Source organism: Nothobranchius furzeri, chromosome 14, assembly GCF_043380555.1.
Source record: "Nothobranchius furzeri strain GRZ-AD chromosome 14, NfurGRZ-RIMD1, whole genome shotgun sequence".
In the NCBI taxonomy this organism is placed as follows: Eukaryota; Metazoa; Chordata; class Actinopteri; order Cyprinodontiformes; family Nothobranchiidae; genus Nothobranchius; species Nothobranchius furzeri.
This window is the reverse complement of record NC_091754.1, coordinates 62,236,316-62,243,559: the sequence shown is the minus strand read 5'-3', so window position 1 is coordinate 62,243,559 and position 7,244 is coordinate 62,236,316. Positions and strand designations below refer to the sequence as shown.

At 46.6% G+C, this 7,244-nt stretch overlaps 1 pseudogene; it reads left to right on the top strand.

The window, feature by feature from the left end:
• Window positions 1–245: 245 nt before the first annotated feature.
• LOC107373452 (uncharacterized) lies at window positions 246–2,221 on the top strand (annotated as a pseudogene).
• Window positions 2,222–7,244: the final 5,023 nt, after the last annotated feature.

The following is a 7,244-nucleotide window of genomic DNA, read 5'->3' as shown; positions in this document are numbered from 1 at the left end:
AATAATAGCCAACCTAGATTTTGAAAAAGCCTTTGATAGAGTTTCACATGTGTTTTTGTTAGAGTTGTTAGAGAAAATAGGTCTACAGTGATCCCTCGCTACTTCGCGGTTCGTTTATCGCGGATTCACGACTTCGTGGATTTTTTCTTTGGAGGCTTATTCAAGGGAAATTCGCCGATTCGCGGTATTTTTCTATGCGAAATATCAAGAAATTCCTGTTTTTTTTTCATCAATTTCATCATAAAATGTACATTAAAGGGTGGTTTGTTAACAGTACTATGTAAAGGGAGGGTTTTAAAAGTCTGAATACTGTACGTACCTGTTAAATAAATACTGCAAATATGGTGTCCCTACTTCGCGGATTTTCACCTATCGCGGCCAGGTCTGGAACGCATCTACCGCGATAAACGAGGGATCACTGTACCTGAAAGATGCAAACACTGGATAAAGTTAATATATAGTAATGTTTACAGTAAATGTCTGCTAAATGGACATCTAACAAAAAAAAATACCGATCAGGTCAGGTGTGAGGCAAGGGTGCCCGCTGTCAGCGATTTTGTACGTAATATACATTGAGCCATTAGCACAAATGATAAGAAACGATAAATGGATTACAGGACAAAGGATACCAGCCAGTGGAGGTCAAGACCTAAAATGTGTTTTATATATGGATGATATTAATATCGTGTGTACTGACATGTCATCTATAAACAGAGCTTTTATACTAACTGAGCAGTATGGGAAAGCATCTGGGGCCAAACTAAATGAGAACAAAACACAACTACAGCTGTATGGACCATGGACAGCAAGTGAAAGAACACAGGCAAAGGTAAACTCAAATGAACAAAAGATATTAGGGATTAAATTTGATAAAGAAGGTAAAGGTGAGGTAAATTGGACAGAAATATCAGCAAAAGTGAGACAGAACAGGCCTGTGGAAACAAAGAGACCTAACCCTGAATGGAAAAGTGCTGATTATAAAAGCTGTGATTATCCCTTTGTTTTTACTGGCAGCAAGTGTGTTTTTACCATCTAGGAAAACGATAAGGAGTCTTGAGAGGACAATCTTCCAGTTTTTATGGGGATCCAAGTGGGAGAGACTGAAGAGAGAAGAAACGAAGAAACCCAAAGAAAAAGGAGGCATGGGGGTTCCAGACCTATATTTGTGTCTGGGTGCACATTACACCTGCACCCACATGCGACAAGTAATGACTGAACAGGGCGGTGTAAAGACACGTGCAATGTCTTACTATTGTATGGGTTCATACCTCCGTAAACTAAAACTGATGCCAAGTAATTTGAGAGTACCTGTAGCCTTTCAGTTGCCACCTGCTTACGAGGTCATCAAGACATTTTTAACACATTTTAATCTGGAAAATGAAAGTAAGGACACTCTTTTAAACCAGCGTTTTTTAACTTCTGCTGTACAGGCTCGAAGTGACCCGATTCCTGTTGCGGGACTTGCAGGTGGGGAGGCGGAGTGGAAAGGCATCAGCCGCCCTGGTCTCCCAAACAGACTGATGGACCTGTCATGGCAAGTGGCACATGGGATCCTCCTCATCAGGGATGTTATGCACTCCAGAGGAATGGCAGCCAAAGCGGCATGCCCCCGATCCGGCTGTGGCGCACCGGAGACGGTACGGCACCTCCTCTGGGAGTGCAGTGCTGCTATCGACCTGTAGGTAACAGTCGGCTCCCAGGACTTCCCGTACTTGCCAGCAAGGGAGTTCCTGACAGCACACCTAGTGCTCCACGGGGTGAGCCAGAGTATGGCAAAGCCAGAAAAACTCAGTGACGAGGATAGGTTCACCCTAGCCGCCATCAAAGACGCCATTTGGACCTCCAGAAACTTGCTGGTGAGACAACACATGCAGATCCCCCCTGTGGCTATGATCCGGATGGCTGCAGCCCTGAGGACATCGTCAGGGTTGCGGGTGGCAAGCCAAGGACACAGCCACAAAGAAGAATCACCTCTGTGACATTCGGATGGTGGAGTCGGAGTCCACGAGAAAAGGTCGAAGCAGCAACACAGTAACTGTTCTTATCAGATGTATCGGCCACATCTCTACAGGTCATACCTGTGATGCCCGTACTAAAGCAGGAAGGCCTAAGAAAGCCGCAGGGGACCGTGAAGTATCCAAAATACGATGTGTGGCAGAGGAAGGTGGCCCAGCGGCTCCGGAGAGGCGTCCCTGCCATCCTGAGGGCCAAAAAGTTTTGAAGACAGGCGGAGAAGATTAAAGCCCGGGAGCAGTCGATCTTCCACAGGCCACTGATCAGCCTTCCCACCAAACTGCCCCCCGTGTTGCACACCACGGACAACTTTGTCAACCACAAATGAGCCCGCTGCCAGCCCTTTGCACAGACAAGAGTATGAGGGTGACAAAAAGACTAGGGGATTATAGCTTTGTCTCTGACATCATTTCTGTGGCAGTCCTCTTTGACCTCCCCTGCCCTGTCCGGGCCCACCAGTGCCTCCCCCCGCCCCGCTCTCATCCACTACGTCTTGAACCCATGGCCCTTTTCTAATGCCCCCTACCCCCGTTTAAACCTCAACCACCTACCCTCCTCCATCACACAAACATGTCTTCACGTTCTTCCTGTCTGAACTCTTTAGCTCCTTTTCTCTTTCAGTCACCGATACAAAAGGAACAAACACAAAAGTTGAAAGCAAAACTTTAACAATTTGGCTGAATGCAATTCAGGTGGATCCCTAAGCAAAAGAGAGAAGGGAAAGGGGAAAAGAAGATAAAAGATCTGGTGTTTCCAAGTGTCAAGAGGACACCAAGCAGAATGTTTTTTTTATTTATTTTTCTATTTTTTTTCCTGGTGGAAGACGACTGAACGAGGAGAGCAGCTTGCATGAAAGAATCCATTCCACACGATTTTTTTTCCTGAGGCAAAAGAAAATCTCTTGTTAGGTCTTTTTCTAATTAGTTTTGCACCACTTCCTATAAAGGGACTTCCACACTGTAATGAATTATTTTGCAAAATTAAGAATAAGAATAAGAACAACTTTATTTATCCCGAGGGAAATTCTTGTGTCATGTACATGCTCAAAGCAGTCGGAGAGACAAAGGAACAGGTGAAATAGAAATATGATATACAATATGTACATAAAAAAAAAGATCTACAGTGGTACCATGTAGGATAGTGCAAACAAACAATCGCATTTCTCAATAATTAAATATATGACTGCATCCTTGTGAATAAGTAATTAAGCCGTCGGTGCAGGCGATTCACAAAAGTGATTAAAGTATTGTGTAATAGAATATGGGTTTGTAGCAGCATATGATATGATGGGGGGATAAAAACATATTTACAATCAGAACTTGGGTAATATTGCACAGTCGGTGAGGGCACAGAATAACCAAGGTAATAGTATTTGGAGAATCACCTACAGCGTGAGGAAGAGTTAAACAGTCCTATTGCCACCGGTACAAAGGATTTCCTGTGGCGGTCAGTTCTGCATTTCGGGGCAATGAGTCTTTTGCTGCGTGTGCTTCGGTGGTCCATCATGTGGGCGTGCATGGGGTGGGAGGGGTTGTTCATGATAGAAAGAAGCTTTTTTAGCATTCTCCTCTCAGACACCTCCTCCAGGTTCTCCAGTCTAACACCCAGGACAGACCCAGCTCTTCTAATCAGCTTGTTCAGCTGGTTGGCATCAGCTATCTTCACCCCACCGCCCCAGCACACAACTGCAAAGAACACAATGCTCTCCAACACCGAGTGATAGAACATGGTTAGCATTTCCCTCCCAACATTGAAGGACCTGATAGATTAGATTCCTGTTCCAGCACCTTTTTTGATCACAAACAAAAAGCAGAAAAAAATAATCTGCGAAATTGCACGACAGATCATTTGCTGCTGTGGCCCCCAGACTCTGGACCTCTCTCCCCCTGAGCCTGAGATCAGTGGACTCAGTGGTCTCCTTTAAAAAGCAGCTGAAGACTCACTTGTTCAAGCTGGCTTTTGTATGACCTTCTTCACCTCTCTCTCTTTATTCTGCTCTCCCCACCTATTCCACCTTCCTCAGGATCCACTGATTTCCCTCTTTCCTGTTCACTCTCTCTCTTTAACATTTTTTCGTTTAAATCGCAATTGCTTATTCTTGCTCATTTTAAATGTATTTTTAAACATTTTTTAAATGCTTTTTTATATTTTTACAATTTTTTATATTTTTGGTTTTTGTTTTTGTGAAGCTCCTCGTGATTTTTATCTTGAGAGGCGCTATAGAAATGATATTTTCTTCTTCTTCTTCGCCTTCAGCTAGGCCTTCAACCTCAAAAGGGGGGGTGATCTCTATTGCCCATACTCGTCAGTCACATAGCTCCCTGTTTCAGGTTACACAAGTTTGTTTGTGTTTGTGTGTGTGTATGGTTGTATTTCCTGTCTATACATGACGTGCAGACTTGGGGTGACGAGGTGGTTATGCTGTGGGTTCCTGGAGTCCTGTTATGGTTAAAGGGAGTATTCCACAAAGTGTTATGTTTATCCAAATTCCATTTTTAATTTTATCCACTAATCTATAAGTCCTTATTAGGTATATTCACATATAGGTTTGATTACTAACAACACTGATTTACATTTTAGTGTTTCTTCTTTATCATTAGTAATTACATTATTGACTCTATTGACTGGTGGACACCAGAGGTTCGGGGAGCCGTCAGGCTGAAGAAGGAGGCCTACAGGGCGTGGCTGGTCTGTGGGTCTCCGGAGGCAGCAGACAGGTACCGGATAGCCAAGCGGGGTGCAGCAGTGGCAGTTGCCGAGGCAAAATCTCGGGCGTGGGAGGAGTTTGGTGAGGCCATGGAGAAAGACTATCGATCGGCTCCAAAGAGGTTCTGGCAAACTGTCCGGCGCCTCAGGAGAGGAAGGCAGCAACTCGCTCACACTGTTTACAGTGGGGATGGGGAGCTGCTGACGTCAACTGAGGCTATAGTCGGACGGTGGAAGGAATACTTTGAGGAGCTCCTCAATCCCACCAATGCGCATTCCGAGGAGGAACCAGAGCTGGGAGGCCTGGGGATGGACTGTCCGATCTCGGGGGCAGAAGTTGCTGAGGTAGTCAAACAACTACACAGCGGCGGAGCCCCGGGGGCGGATGAGGTTCGTCCTGGGTATCTCAAGGCTATGGATGTTGTAGGGCTGTCATGGTTGACACGTCTCTACAACATTGCGTGGTCATCGGGGGCAGTTCCTAGGGAGTGGCAGACCGGGGTGGTGGTCCCCATCTTTAAGAAGGGTGACCTGAGGGTGTGTTCCAACTATAGGGGGATCACACTCCTCAGCCTCCCTGGAAAGGTCTACGCCAAGGTACTGGAGAGGAGGGTCCGATCGATAGTTGAATCTCAGATAGAGGAGGAGCAATGTGGTTTTCGTCCTGGCCGTGGAACTGTGGACCAGCTCTATACCCTTGCAAGGGTGATGGAGGGGGCATGGGAGTTTGCCCAACCAATCCACATGTGTTTTGTGGATTTGGAGAAGGCTTATGACCGTGTCCCCAGGGGCACCCTGTGGGGGACGCTCCAGGAGTATGGGGTGGGTGGCTTTCTGTTAAGGGCCATTCAGTCCCTTTACCAAAGGAGCGTGAGTTTGGTCCGCATAGCCGGTAGTAAGTCGGACCTGTTCCCAGTGAGGGTTGGACTCCGCCAGGGCTGCCCTTTGTCACCGGTTCTGTTCATCACTTTTATGGACAGAATTTCTAGACGCAGCCGTGGTGTGGAGTGTGTCGAGTTTGGTGGCAGGAGAATCTCGTCTCTGCTTTTTGCGGATGATGTGGTCCTCCTAGCTTCATCCAGCTCTGACCTTCAGCTCTTGCTGGGTAGGTTCGCGGCCGAATGTGAAGCGGCTGGGATGAGGATCAGCACCTCCAAATCTGAGACCATGGTTCTCGACCGGAAAAGGGTGGCTTGCCACCTCCGGGTCGGGGGAGAGGTCCTACCTCAAGTGGAGGAGTTTAAGTATCTCGGGGTCTTGTTCACGAGTGAGGGTAGGAGGGATCGGGAGATCGACAGGCGGATTGGTTCGGCGTCTGCAGTGATGCGGATGCTGAGCCGATCTGTCGTGGGGAAGAGGGAGCTGAGCCAGAAAGCCAGGCTCTCGATTTACCGATCGATCTACGTCCCAATCCTCACCTATGGTCATGAGCTTTGGGTAATGACCGAAAGAACGAGATCGCGGATACAAGCGGCCGAAATGAGTTTCCTCCGTAGGGTGGCCGGGCTCAGCCTTAGAGATAGGGTGAGGAGCTCGGACATTCGGGAGGGACTCGGAGTAGAACCGCTGCTCCTCCGGATCGAAAGGAGCCAGTTGAGGTGGTTTGGGCATCTGGTCAGGATGCCTCCTGGACGCCTCCCCGGGGAGGTGTTTCGGGCATGTCCTGCCGGCAGAAGGCCCCCGGGTCGACCCAGGACACGTTGGAGAGGTTACATCTCCAATCTGGTCCGGGAACGCCTTGGGGTCCTGCCGGAGGAGCTGGTGGACAAGGCCGGGGAGAGGACGGCCTGGAGCTCCCTAGTTGGGATGCTGCCCCCGCGACCCGGACCCGGATAAGCGGAGGAAGACGAGACGAGACGAGACTCTTTTAAAGATATGTTCACAGATACATTTTTGCATATTTCATTACTGCTGATTTCTTTTGTCATTTCTATTATAATTCATTTTATTTTGATGTTTACCAGTTATGGGCTACAGATTATTTTGCCTTTCTGTTTTGATAACATGTTACTCTAAGCTTTGTTTTTATCTGACATATATCATAGGGTTATGTTAATTTTGTTCTTTTTGCAAATTTTTCTCACCTGAACTCCTTTCAAATAATTTGCTTCACATAGCTCATACAGGGTTCACATAATTGCTTCACATATCACATTTCTGGTCCAAAGATGAGAACAGAACAGAAATCCAGAAAAGGAAATTCCTTAGTCAATCGCCTGACCTGAATGGCATTACATTAATCTCTGAGAACAAAGTAAGGAACCTTGGTGTTATCTTTGACCAGGACATGTCATTCAAATCCCAAGTTAAACAGGTTTGTAGGATTTCCTTTTTCCACCTTCGGAATATTGCTAAGATTAGAAGCATCCTTTCCAGGAGTGATGCTGAAAAACTAGTTCATGCGTTTATTACATCAAGACTGGATTACTGTCATTTCATTATTCTCAGGAAGTCCACAGAATGTACTACTACCACCTTCTTCTACAATCTGCTCTTTATTATTTATTATTTTCTGCAATTTCAGC